Raw genomic sequence first — 15247 nt, forward strand, 5'->3', positions numbered from 1 at the left:
ACATTTTATGAAAACTTCGATCACTTCCCCTATATTATAAATATTTGAATATGGAATGGTAGCCTCCCTCTCTCTCTTTTTTTTTTCTTTGAAAACTCGTTTTCTATCTCTCTCTCTCTCTCTCTTTTTTTTTTTTTTTTTTTTTTGCTGCAGGGTCTGACTCTGTCATCCAGGCTGGAGGTGCAATCTCAGCTCATTCCAAACTCCACTTCCTGGGCTCAAGCCATCCTCCCACCGCAGCCTCCCGAGTAGCTGGGTCTACAGGTGTGAGCCACCAGACTCAGCTGAGTGGAAATTAAAAATAAAATTAAAAATTAAAAAAAATTTATATTTTTTTTTGTAGAGAATGAGTTTCACCACGTTGGCCAGGCTGGTCTCAAACTCCTGGACTAAAGCAATCCAACCATCTCAGCCTTCCAAAATACTGTGATAACAGGAATAAGTCATGGTGCCTGCCCTGAAATGATAGAGTCTTTATATCTCTTTTCCTATTTGCTTTTAAGGCTGGTCCAACTGCAATGACACGGGAAGCATTTAATGTGCTTCCCCTCATGGCTTATCAAATTGCTCCCTTGAAACACTGCTGTATCCTGCATCCATTTCCAAGGCAGCCATCCATCCATTCATTCTGGGTTATTTTCACTAATTCATTTAGGGTTATTTTTGTTCATTCCATCATTCAACAGATATTTATTGAGCACCTGCTGTGTGCCAGGCACTGTCCTACAGCTGTTCTTTACCTCTCGAATCTAATTTCTCTTTTTAGTTTAATTTCCTCCACATTGCTTCCTTGATAGTTTCCGGTGGTTATTTGCCCCATCTCCTACACCTGTTTTTTTGAGGCATGTTTTCTCTGCAGATTTATGTTATCCAGCAATTTTCCAGAAAAGCAAATAACTTGGGCCAGAGGGAAACAGCGTCTGTTTTTCCTCCCATGTAACTCATTGCCCACCGCAGCCTCCCACTAAAACTGCCTTTTTTTCTTTTTTTGAAGGTGAGGTCTCATTCCGTTTTCCAGGCTGGAGTGCAGTGGCCAGATCACAGCTTACTGCAGCCTTGACTCCAGGGGCTCAAGCGAGTCTACCACGTTAGTCCCAAAGCAGTTGGGACTACTGGCGTGAGTCATCATCACACCCACCTAAAACTGTCTTTAACATAAAGTGGGTTATAAGGGGTCAGTAGGATGAGAAAGGAAAATGGAAACCCAATGCTTACTGCAAATACTTTGCAAATCATATATAATTTCTAAGGTTGGTTTAAAAATCATATTTCAATAAATATTGGTGATATGGTGTGGCTCTGTGTTGCCACCCAAATCTCATTTTGAATTGTAATTCCCATAATCCCCCTGTGTTGAGGGCAGGACCTGATGGGAGGTGACTGGATCACAGAGGCGATTTCCTCCATGCTGTTCTCGTGATAGTGGGTGATTTCACACAAGATCTGATGGTTTTATAACCGTCTGGCATTTCCCCTGCTTGCACTTCTCTCTCCTGCCGCTGTATGAAAAAGGTATCTCTTTTTCCTTCATCTTTCACCATGATTGTAAATTTCCTGAGGCCTCTTCAGCCATGTGGAACTGTGAGTCAATTAAACCTCTTTCCTTTATAAATTACTGAGTCTCAGGTAGTTCTTTACAGCAGTGTGAGAACAAACTAATAGGGTTGCTTTTTGGATTGCTGAAAATATTTTGGATTGCTGAAAATATTTTGGAACTAGATAGAGATGCTAGTTGTACAACATTGTGAATGTACTAAATGCCATTGGATTGTTCACTTTAAAATGATTAATTTTATGTTTCATGAACGTCACCTTAATAAAAATAATTTTTAAGTCATATTTCACACTAGGTACAGTGGCTTGTGCCTGTAATTCTAGCTACTCAGGAGGCTGAGGCAGAAGGATTGCTTGAGGCCAGGAGTTGGAGACCAGCCTGGACAATATAGTGAGAATCTGTTTCTTAAAAAATAAAAATAAATCATATTTCACTATTTTTGTCCATGTTGATAACATTGTAAACCTACCCATCCTAGGGGATAATCCAAATATAAGCTTAGTGCATTAAGCATAATGCCATTATTAAGTCAAGCTTCTCAGAATGTGAAGTCTTAGTAGGACAGCATTAAGCCAAAGAAGCTGTAAACACTTGCAAGATGCAACCACTCTATTCTGATGGATAGCCCATTTGCTCCACGTGACTCTGAATGCTGGAACAAATATGACCTCCACCTGTGGGCAGAGAGCAGTTCCTAATAACTGCCTAACAGCAATAAGGTGCAAGACTTCCTTATTGATTGACCTGGAGGAGAGAAAGGCTGTTTCCAGGAGGAACAAACCCAGATTTCAGAGATCGCAGGAAAAGATTGCTGGGATTCTGGAATGATGAGGAAGTGTAACAGACTGTTATTCACAAGTTGAATTGTGAGAATTGTTAGAATTGTTAGAATTGGATCTAGTGGTCAGGTCAGAAAAGATTATCTGATGGTAGTAGACCTGTTTCATATACATATATATTTTTTTGAGACAGAGTTTCGCTCTTGTTACCCAGGCTGGAGTGCAATGGTGCAATCTCGGCTCACCGCAACCTCCGCCTCCTGGGTTCAGGCAATTCTCCTGCCTCAGCCTCCTGAGTAGCTGGGATTACAGGCGCGTGCCACCATGCCCAGCTAATTTTTTGTATTTTTAGTAGAGACGGGGTTTCACCATGTTGACCAGGATGGTCTCTATCTCTTGACCTCGTGATCCACCTGCCTCGGCCTCCCAAAGTGCTGGGATTACAGGCTTGAGCCACCGCACCCGGCTGTTTCATATTTTTTAATGGTAGGCAATTGGTTTTGCTACATTTAATTGAAAGGGCTGAATAGGCTGGGTGCAGTGGCTCACACCTGTAATCCCAACACTTTGAGAGGCCGAGGTGGGAGGATTGCTTGAGCCCAGGAGTTTGAGACCAGCCTGGGCAACATGGTGAAACCCCATCTCTACAAAAGAAAAATACAGGCCAGGCGCGGTGGCTCAAGCCTGTAATCCCAGCACTTTGGGAGGCTGAGGCGGGTGGATCACAAGGTCAAGAGATCAAGACCATCCTGGTCAACATGGTGAAACCCCGTCTCTACTAAAAATACAAAAAAATTAGCTGGGCATGGTGGCGCGTGCCTATAATCCCAGCTACTCAGGAGGCTGAGGCAGGAGAATTGCCTGAACCCAGGAGGCGGAGGTTACGGTGAGCCGAGATCGCGCTATTGCACTCCAGCCTGGGTAACAAGAGCGAAACTCTGTCTCAAAAAAAAAAAAAATGCAAAAATTTGCTGGGTGTGGCAACATGTGCCTGTAGTCCCAGCTACTCAGGTGGCTGAGGTGGGAGGTTCACTGGAGCCCAGGCAGTTAAGGCTGCACTGAGCCAAGATTGTGCCACTGCATTCCAGCCTGGGAAACTAAGCAAGACCCCATTTCGAAAGAAAGATGAGTGGGGTGGGGTGGGGTGGGGTGGGGGTGGGGGTGGGGCTGACTATTTTTGCAAATTAAAGAAAATGTTAGTTCCTTTTATTTCATCCTACCCTCATTACCCTACTCAGCCTCTTGGTAATTTCTGTATTTGTTTTACACGTATTATTACGGCAAATTAGAACTCAGAGAAGATTTTTATGGTTAGGAGGTCTGAACATTACCCCTTTTCTATAAATAAGTGTCCTGGGTGATAGATGACAGGATGGGATGTCAATGGGAATGTGGAGATGACTTTTAAGGAATATGACACTAGGACAGGCAAAAAAGTGGTCTGAAACTAGGTGTTAAAGCCAAGGAGAATGCCAGTACCTGAGGGTCCTGAGACCCCAGGGTCAAAGGGAAGAAGGCAACACAAGAAGTGGCCACTACCTGTGGTCGTGAAGGAAATTCAGGTCATGAGGATGAAATCAGTTTTAAGGGGGAAAGGAACACTCAAAAATCTGTAAGTGTACAGGAAATTTTAGTAAAATCAATAGGGTTTCAGTGACCATAAAATAGGTAAGTTAGAGAAATAAGCTTGGCTGGGTGGAGTTAAATTGGATGGGACTGACTTAGAAGGGATTGAGAGTAAGTAAGAGAAGTAAGAGGTGAGTGAACAGGAGGGACATTCCCCAGTAACAAGATCACTGGGATTGGGATGGGTTTCTTAGCCAATAGAAAAACAATTCTGGGACAAGTATCAAACCAATCATTCCCAAAGTTCCAGGTGGAAATGGGGCGTGATGCTGCAGCCCCTTGAAAAGGTGCCCCAGGGTGGAGACCCTTTCCCTGCCAATGGGTTTTAGCCATCATTTCCAGAAAGAATTAGTCACAAAAGCAGTAATCTTGCTGCTGGGGCTTTTCTCATCCCCCAGAGACCTGGAGTCTGAGCAGGGCTGGCTTGGGGTTACAAGTGAAGGTCACGGAAAACAGCTGCCTATGTTCAACGTGGAAGGAGATGTGATTCTTATAAAAATTGTACTGTGTGATATATTAGAGGAGTTGTTCTCAGCAGAGGCTGATTTTTTTCCTTGGAGTCATTTGGCAATGTCTGGAGACATTTTTCATTGTTACCTGTGGGAGGAGAACTGGTACCAGAATCCAAAGGGTAGAGAACAGGGATGCTGCTAAACATCCTACACTCTACAGAACAGCCCCGCTCCTAGCCCAGCACAGATTTATGCGGTTCAAAATGTCAGCAGTGCTGAGGCTGAGAAACTTTGTGTTAGAGCAGTTTGGATTCAGAGAACCCAGGTTGTGGGATATACTCTACTCATTGCTAACCCCGTGTCCTTTGAAAAACTACTCTGTTTCTCTGATGCTTAAAGTGCTTGCCATGCCTACCGTATAGTGGACATATATGATGAATCATTCTGACAATGATGACGAGAAATACAAATGTAATAATTCAGCAGCAGAGGCAGGACTGCAGACCCTCCCCGCCAATTCTGGGAGGCAGGACTGCAGAAGCCTCTGTGCTGGCCTCCAGTCTCCGGCCTCCAGCCTCAGTCCTTTTTAGTCTATTGTTTGAAATGCAAAGCAGACTTCTTTTTCAGAAATATGACTTTCAGTGTTTGTTCAGCTACATGACTTCCCTAATCAGAAATTTGTGAGGTCTCACCATCACCTTCTTCTTTTTTTAAAAAAATAGAGACAGGTTCTCACTCTGTTTCCCAGGCTGGAGTGCAGTGGCACGATCATAGCTCACTGTTACCTCCAATTCCCGGTTTCAAGTGATCCTCCCTCTTTGGTCTCCCAAAGCACTAGAACTGCAGATGTGAGCCACTGTGCCCAACCTCACCATCACCTTCCAGAGCAAATCCCCAAACTGCCTGGCTCTAAAGCTAGTCATGGTGTGAGCTTATTAAACCCCCTACACAAGTCCCTGTCAGGCATGCCTGCTCGGACAGCTGGTTTTCGCCTCGTGGGCCCTGTCTTTGCTAGGACTCTTTCCCTATTTTCTGCTCCCCAGTCTCCACTACACTGACCTCTTTCTTACCCATTCTAAGGCTTGGCTCAGCTTTACTGCCTTTATAATGTCCTCTGCATGTGCTCCAACCCACCTGCCTTACTTTTCCAAAAGATTTTCACCTAGTAATCAGCCCCACACAATATAATATCAACTTATTCACCTTTTTAAAAATTGATTTTAAATTTGGGTTCTCTAATGAGCTTGCAAACTCCTTGATTTTATAATAAGCCCTTTAAAGACAGGTTCATACTAAGGACTCGACCCGAGACTCACTTTATGCAAGAAGCTTTTCCCAACCCTTCCCCTTATGATTCACCCCTGCCTGATGACACCCTCCCTCAAGCCTCCTCCCCTCATACAGGCCTTTTTCACAGCACCCAGAACTCTTTATAGTACTTTCTGCTTACATACCTTTTCCACCAGCTAGGCAAAAACTCTAAAGCAGGGACCATATCTTAATTACACTCTCCTCCAGGTTCAATGTTGTCATTCTACTTTCAGATTTTTTAAAATCTGTAAACCATTGAGAACATTTCCATTTACCTTCTCAGACTACAAAGATCTTAAATGATGGGCTTTTCACTGTGGCCACCCAAGAGTCATCAAACGAAGACTCAAGAGAAATAGGAGAGCTTTGGAGGTCTAAAAATCTCTGTCTCAGGAGATCTTTTGAAACATGAATCTGAGAACAAACAGAAGTACATCAGCTGTTCCAGGCAATAGACTGATACAACATAAACCTAAAAATCACTCATAAAAATATCACTGGCTAACATATGCTAGAAAAAGAGAAGAAGAGATTTATTTCTCTTTCTGCTTTTTACTCACATGCCTTGAAAAGCTGAAATAACTGAAAGACAGAAGGAATTCTAGAATACTATACTGGGAGTACACAATATTAACAGCAAGAATAAGAATTGTTTTTCAAACTGACTTAGGCCTATCTTTATTAAATGTCTTATGATTTTTAGTGTGGGGTAAATATGGAGTCAACTAGAAAAGAATTCATCATAATTTTCTTCATTCAATATAAAAATATCCTCCAAACAAAACATTCTTGTGTTAATACATAACTATCAGAGCATCAAACCATTGGAAACCATGTCATTGCTGGTACTTACATCTGGGCAATTGGAAATGATGATGTGACTGGCATGGTGGCTGTATGATGTACTAACCATTGTCTTTGTTATGTTTGGCTTATATATAAATGCTCTTCTAATTTGCATGTATAATTTCCTTAACGCCAAGCAATTACTCACTTTCCTCACACAGTGATTTCTACATGCAGGAATCCCTCCTCCATCAGTCTTTCAAACCTCCACCCAGAGATGTGTCAAACAAGGTCCCATGTGCCTGCCAAATGCCTGCTTTTAGATTAAATCCTACATTTCTGACCAGTCTCAGTATATCCTTACATTTTGTCTCATTTAAATACTAGTACTTCTCAAAAGCTTACCTGAGGATCAGAATCACCTGGGTTGCTTGTTAAAAATGTAAATTCCTGGGTCCACCCAGACCTACTGAATCAGACTCACTAGTAGTACCAGGAATCTGCATTTTTTTTTTTTTTTTTTTTTTTTTTTTTGAGATGGAGTTTTGCTCTTGTTACCCAGGCTGGAGTGCAATGGCGCGATCTCGGCTCACTGCAACCTCCGCCTCCTGGGTTCAGGCAATTCTCCTGCCTCAGCCTCCTGAGTAGCTGGGGCTACAGGCATGCGCCACCATGCCCAGCTAATTTTTTGTATTTTTAGTAGAGACGGGGTTTCACCATGTTCACCAGGATGGTCTCGATCTCTTGACCTCGTGATCCACCCGCCTCAGCCTCCCAAAGTGCTGGGATTACAGGCTTGAGCCACCGCGCCCGGCAGGAATCTGCATTTTAACAGGTACTGTCTGACAATGCATATGCATGAGGAGATTTGTAACCACAACTTTTTTGGTTTTCAAATTTTACTTTCCTAAAGATTTGAGGCTCATTACCTCACAACAGTATAGTACAAAATAAAGGTGCTTTTGTGGTTACCAAATTCTCAAAATGGACATTCAGGACAAGCTAATATTCTGGAAATAGGAGAAGCTTTAAATACACAACTTTTTGTCTTTTTAGATGGAGTCTTGCTCTGTCACCCAGGCTGGAATGCCATAGTGCAATCTCTGCTCACTGCAACCTCCACCTCCCGAGTTCAAGCAATTCTCCTGCCTCAGGCTCCCAAGTAGCTGGGATTATAGGTGCATGCTGCCACACCTGGCTAATTTTTGTATTTTTAGTAGAGACAAGGTTTCGACATGTCTACCCAGACTGGCCTTGAATTTCTGGGCTCAAATGGTCTGCCTCCTTCAGCCTTCCAAAGTGCTGGGATTACAGGCATCAGCCACTGTGCTCAGCCCACAACTATTAAACTTAGCTTTCTAAATGTTCCTCTGTGTGTTGTTGAATGTGTATTTGCTGAATATAGGAGGAAAGAAGTTTTTCATGCTTTTCTGCAGCTCCTTCCCAGAAGCTAAGAGAATTGGGCTAATACCTATTTAGTGGTATAGAAAATTGTCCAAGCAGAGATTGCAAAGACTTCTGTCTTAGACAGCTGTTCTCTGCAAGCCAAAGTCACATCGTTGGGCCAGGTGCCATGGCTCACCCATATAAACCCAGCTACTTGGGAGGCTGTGGCAGGAGGATCGCTTGAGCCCAGGAATTGGAAGTTGCAGTGAGCCATGATCATGCCTGGTAGGCAGAGCAAGATCCTGCCTCAAAAAAACAAAACAAAACAAAAAACAAAGTGACATTCTCCATGTGAGAGAGAGGGGGAAGGGAAAAGAGAAGGAGGAGGTGAAAAGAAGAAAAAGGAGAGGGAGGAGAAAGACAGAGGAGGAGGAAAAGGAAGAGAAAAAGGAGGGAAAGAGAAGAGAAAGAAAGGAGAGAGATCAAGTCCAGGACTGAAGGCTGATTCCAGCAACCACTGTCCATGAGAATTATTCCTGCCTGAATGAGTCCTCTATACTCAAATTCCTTTTGGGATCTTGGTATCTCACATGATACATGAACTTTGCTGATATTATCCTATGTAAGTGGTTCTTAAGCAGGGGGAATTTCTCTTCATCCCCACCCCAGTGGGGACATTTGGCCATGCCCTAGACATTTTTGATTGTCACAACTCCGGGGGTAGGGTGGGGAGGGATTAGTGGCAGAGGGGGCATGTAGCTACTGGTATCTAGTTCTTAGAAAATAGAGGTGGTGCTAAACCTCCTTCAATGCTCAGATGGCCCCTGAAGATAAGCAATCATTGAGTCCAAAAGGTCAACAGTGCAAGGTTGAGCAGCTTTGCTCTATCTGATATTGTCTTGCCTCATCAGCCTGATGTGTGACCCTGGTCATTCCCTATCTCTCATCCCACTTTTTTTGCTATCAACCAGAACGTATTTCTGTTTACATCTTCCATCCACAAATGTAATGCCTTTTCCATTTTAATCCAGCATTTATTATGCATCATGGCCATACTTCTGCAGTTTGAGGTGTTAGAGCAAAACTAGCACACATTTCTTTACTCTCCTTCAAAATGTCACTCATAAAAGATTCATTCTTATTATTAATCTTAGCAACCTCATTGTATGAAGTTTTTTCTTATTAAGTTGAGAACTCTCACCTTTTCACTTAAAGGAAGCACTTTACAACTTCTCTTTGGCATTTCTGAATTTCCAGCATCGCTACTGTTGCGCTTTGGGGCCATAATGCAATAAAACAAGGGTGACTTGAACACGAGCACTGTGAGACCTCAACTATTGATCTGATCATTGAAACGGCTGCTAAGTGACTAAGTTACAAGGAATGTAGACAGCATGGATAAACTGGACAAAGGGAGGATCCATATCCTGGATGGGAAGGAGCAGGATGGTGTGAGATTTAATCACACTACTCAGAAAAGTGTGCAATTTAATACTTTATCAATGTTTCCATTTAATATTTCCACAGTTGCAGAAAGTGAAGTCTTAGATAAAGGGTACCTATTGCATACTGTCTCATGAGCAACTTAGGGTACAGTAGAGGCTCAGCCTTGTACTCTTTGCTCCCCTCCAGAAAAGCTCAGAGGTATTTCTCTCCATTTTCTTCCTCTTAAATTTTCTAAATTAATAAATTAATTGATTCTTGAGACAGGGTCTTGCTCTGTCACCCAGGCTGGACTGCAGTGGCACAATCAAGGCTCACTGCAGCCTCAACCTCCTGGGCTTAAGCCATTCTCCCTCCCTGGCCCCCCAAGCAGCTGGGACTACAGGCAAGCATGCGCCACCATGGCCAGCTAAATTTTGTATTATTTTTTTGTAGAGAGGGGGCTTTGCCAAGTTTCCTAGGCTGGTCTGAAACTCCTCAGCCTCACAGAGTGTTAGGATTACAGATGTGAGTCACCATGGCTCCTTTTTGAGATATGCTGATTTTTAGACGTCTCATTGAAGAACTGAGTAAAATAATAAAATTCCAAGTAATTCTTATAGTTATTTTTTTATTTACCCTTGAAAGAGATCTTGATATTTTTATTGATATACTCTCTGCCAAACATTTTCTGACCTGACCTTCTAAATGTAGCTATTTGGTATGGATCTGCAGACCCTATAGTGGTGGTGGACAGGAAGTGTTCAGGAGAGCACAGAATTGGAGGGCAAGTCTGGTGATCACGCCATGCTTTTATAAGACATGGATTACCACAACAGCCTCAAAATTTTGTTTTATTTTTTTTTCTTTGGAGGGAGGGAATAAGAAACTAAAATAAATATTCTATTTGACAATGCTTGTTTCAGACTTGAAAAATTCATCATGTACAAAATGCCAACTCTCAAATAGGACAGTAGACCACCCAGGATTATGTATAATTTAATTCAGTATTTATGCCCATCCCATGGTGAGGAGTCACAGATCAAAAGTGCTACGTTCTCCTACTTTCCTGTAATATGATAGCTACAATTTATTTATTCTATTATTAATCCTTTTAATGTATTTTCTTATTAATCTTAACAGTAATTCTATGACTATTATTACCTAAATTTCACAGTTCTAAGAAGCATGTTTTCCCACCACTGAACGTCTCTGAAACCAGGATGGATCATACAGTGTCCCATAGCCACTGTCCGCAAGACAGCAGCTAGACACTGATTGTCGCTGCCCATTCATCAGCAAATTTGGTTGTAACTTTTTGTGACATGAAAGTAGCAGCATCAAATTATGGCTTGAGGAAAATCTTGGAGGCAGTAATAGGGTTGTCTTGTAGGAACTAAGCATCATTCAATGTTCTTAATGACATAGAAGCCAATATTATATAGAAAAGTGGGGACATCAGTGACTGAATAGAAAGCAATTCAGAAAAGTCTTTCTGGGGCAGATCACCTGAGGCCAGGAGGTTGAGATCAGACTGACCAACATGGTGAAACCCCATCTCTACTAAAAATAGAAAAATTTGCCAGACATGGTGGTGCATGCCTGTAGTCCTAGCTACTCAGGGAGGCTGAGGCAGGAGAATCGCTTGAACCCAGGAGGCAGAGGTTGCAGTGAACTGAGATGGCACCACTGGACTCCAGCCTGGATAACAGAGTGAGACTCTGTCTTTAAGAAAAAAGAAAAGTCTTACTATGTTATATTTGAGGAATACTTAAGTAACTTACTTTGCTAAGATTTTTATTTTTATCTGTGCATTACGGTAACTCCAATATATAACATTATTAGATTCAATGAAATAGGGTATTATCCCCTTCCTGTCCATAAAGAAAATTAACCTCAATGATATCATTTTGTGCAAGGTCACAAAACTATTAAGTGACAGAAGTAGGATGTGACCCTAGGTCTCCCAAACTCCAAAACCTGTGCTTATTTTCCACTGCCTTGTATTGAGCCTCTACTGAATTTTTATTAAAAATCACAGACCTGTCTGTTTATTTTCACTAACATTTTGTGGATCTAGAACGAGAACCAACTGATACATTTTTAAAATCTTCCTAAGTTCTTTTACAATGTGATACATGAACTCAATAAATGTATTAATAAGACTTTTGCTTTGTGGAAGCAAAATTTAACTTGGAGCTTGTCCAAACATTTTGAAACTTAAAAGAAGGAATCAACATTTATTAAGCTTCAGTTAGGCAAGGCATAGTGGCTTACTCCTGGAATCTCAGCGCTTTGGGAGGCTGAGGTGGGAGGATCACTTGAGGTCAGGAGTTCAAGATCAGCTGGCCAACATGGAAAAACCTTGTCTCTACTAAATATACCAAAATTACCTGGGCATGGTGGTGTGTGCCTGTAATTCCAGCTACTAGGGAGGCTGAGGCAGGAGAATCTCATGAACCCATGAGGCAGAGGTCACAGTGAGCTGAGATGACACCATTGCACTCCAGCATGGGTGGCAGAGCAAGACTCCATCTAAAAAAAAAAAAGCTTCAGCTACACAGGGCATTTAAAGATAGGTATTATCAGCCCCACTTTACAGATGAGGAAACAGAGTCACAGAATTTAGATAATTCATCTAAGGACAACTGCTAGGAAGCAGCAAAGCTGGGACTGAGTTCTTTTGACTGTGAGTGTGGATTTACCTCATCAATATGCAAAAGCAATAAAATATATTAACTCATCATTATTAAATGCTACCAAAGTTACATGTGTCTGGCAAGGAAGAATTTAATGCAAAATTTTTTCCTTTACATATACTTCTTTTATATTGTAGTGTTTGGTGTTAAATAGCAGAGCTTTTCAGGCAACCACAGCCAGACATAAAACTAACCCATTACTAACTCCTCAGTGATACTCATGTGAGGTTTTTTTTTTTTCCCCTTCAAATTTTTGTCTTTGGAGACAGTCTCACTCTGTCACCCAGGCTATAGTACAGTGGCGCGATCTTGGCTCACTGCAACCTCTACCTCCCACGTTCGGGTGACTAGTGCCTCAGCTTCCCAAGCAGCTGGAATTACAGTTGCATACCACCACACTTGGCTAAGTTTTTGTATTTTTAGTAGAGATGGGGTTTCCCCGTGTTGCCCAGGCTGGTCTCAAACTCCTGGGCTCAGGCAATCTGCCTACTTCAATCTTCCAGAGTGCTAGGATTACAGGTATGAGCCACCGTGCCTGGCCTTATGTGAATATTAATGCTGCATTAGGTTTCTTAACATTCCTGCTTCCATTGACAAAGAAGCAATTTCACACTATGCTCTGATTAGAAGCCTTGGAGATGTCCAATGAGTCTTTAAAGCAGGGGTTCCCAACCTGGGGGCCACACAGCAGCAGGTGAGTTCATATTTCAGAGAAGTCAGAAGTGTTTCTGAGTTCATATTTTAGAGAAGTCAAGCTATTTATTCTTGTGTAAGTTACTATCAGATTCAACTTCAAAACCTTTATACTTCTAGATTGAAAAGCACTTTTAGGTTGGGCATAGTGGCTCATGCCTAAAATCCCAGCACTCTGGAAGTCTGAGGCAGGAGGAGCTGTTGAGCCTGAGAGTTTAAGACCAGCCTGGGCAATGTAAGGAGACCCTGTCTCTACAACAAATTTTTAAAAATTAGCTTAGTATGATGTGTATGCCTGTAGTCCTAGCTACTTATGAGGCTGAGGCAGGAGGATCAGTTGAGTCTGGGAGGCCAAGGCTAGATGACACAGCGAGACCCTGTCTCAAAACAAAACCAAACAAACTTAGAAAAAAACTTTACTTTTACTTACATAAAATTGTCAACATTTAAGAAGTAAATAGTAAAATTTAAGAAGGTGTTACATAGTCAAATTTCATTATTGTGTTAATGCTCAATGAGACATGCCAAATGAATTATTACTGCACTGAGCAGGTGAATTTACAACAGAACATGTATAGCCTACTTGTGCTGATGAGTCATGATTTTTAAGTTTTCATTTATAATGTGTATCAATCAGTTACTCTGTGACAACTAAATTAAAATTGGTAAAAGACATTATAGCCATTAATAATGGGGGAAGAAATTATGGTTTTTTTGGTTTGTTTGTTTTTTTGAGAGTTTCACTCTTTCACCAGGCTGGAGTGTAGTGGCACAATCTCTGCTCACTGCAACCTCTGTTATTCTGGTTCAAGCGATTCTCCTTCCTCAGCCTCCCAAGTAGCTGGGACTACAGGCACACACCATTGCGCCCAGCTAATTTTTGTATTTTTAGTAGAGACAAGGTTTCACCATATTGGCCAGGATGGTCTCGATCTCCTGACCTTGTGATTCACCAGCCTCGGCCTCCCAAAGTGCTGGGATTACAGGTGTGAGCCACATTGCCCAGCCAGAAATTATGTTTTATGCTCTATTTTTTACTCTATCTAGATCACTACAGAGCAGGAAGCTCTGAAAAAAAACGGCCAGAGTACAACCCAATAGTTTGGTTTGTGCCACACTTACAGGAATCTATATACAAGTATTGATTATTTGGTAACTCTCAAGGTCAACAGGTGGCATGAGAAGAAACTGCTTCTGAGAAAGTATTAACAATAGTGTCAAGACAGTTCAGGAAGTTTATAGGAAGGGCCTACCATTAGTCCAGCATGTCGAAGTTGAGAAGTGCATTCATTCATTCATTCATTCATTCGTGCATCAAATATATCCTGGACATCCATGTGTGAAAGACACCTTGTGGGAAGCCAACACTGCTAAAGATATTAGCTAGCAGAGAAAACTTCGTTGTCCTACTGTCTACACAAAAAGGTTAAGGACTGAAAAAGACTAGTGGCCTATTTCTTTCTTACCAAAAGCTAGGCAAAAAGCTTTGCTTATCAATCATAGTGGCATTCTTTTTTTAAAAAAAGATTAAAGTTTTTTGTTTTTTTCTATGATTTGAAGCTCATTTCTTTCTTTGTATCTTTTTCTAAAATTTAAACATTTTTTCCTTGTTGCTACTATCTGGTCAGTTATATTGCTTAAGAGATAACAAGATTCATGTTATCTCAAGAGCGAGGGTCATGCTGATTGTGTTAGGAGAGACTTTCTCAGGGGAAATCTTTTTTCTCTCATCCTCACTTCCAATAGCTATTCACAATAATTTAGGACATGTTATATGAGTGAATATTTAATTTGGGAATAAACATAACGCCTAGTAAAGTATACAAAAGATTTATGAAGTGAGAGAAAACACTTAGGATTCATTTCATTTCTTCCATAGTCACAAAACTAAAATATATTTGTGCATAAAGAGTATTTAAACTTAAGCAAATAACCGGGTGCAGTGGCTCACACCAGTAATCCCAGCACTTTTGGAGGCCAAGATGGGCGATTGCTTGAGCCCAGGAGTTGAAGACCAGTCTGGGAAATATGGTGAAACCCCATCTCTATTAAAAATACAATAATTAACCAGGCATGGTGGTGCATACCTGTAGACCCAGTTACTTGGAGAATAAGGTGGGAGGATCGCTTGAATCTGGGAAGCAGAGGTTGCAGTGAGCCAAGATCGAGCAGCTGCACTCCAGCCAGGGTGATAGAGTGAGACCCTGTCTCAAAAAACAAAACCCCAAAAACAACAAACAAAAAGCTAATAATTCAGGTCCTTTGCTTTTGTCTGTATTTGGTATGCTGCCTATTATTTACCTGAGAAGCAAAACAAACTGGATATTCCAACTGAAAATGTGACTGTTATGACTCATACTTCCTGCTTGATTTCAAATCCTATTGTCTTTTGATTACCTCATTGGAATTCTGTGAATCACCTTGTCTTCTGTGTGTTGTCTAATTAGAAACAGCCTCCTGGTTTCTCCTGAGAGATGGCTTCCTTTTTGTTGTGGTCAGCATCACCATGACACTGCAACAGGGTGATCACATTCCAGA

This window comes from Saimiri boliviensis, chromosome 6 (assembly GCF_048565385.1).
Source record: "Saimiri boliviensis isolate mSaiBol1 chromosome 6, mSaiBol1.pri, whole genome shotgun sequence".
Taxonomy (NCBI): domain Eukaryota; kingdom Metazoa; phylum Chordata; class Mammalia; order Primates; family Cebidae; genus Saimiri; species Saimiri boliviensis.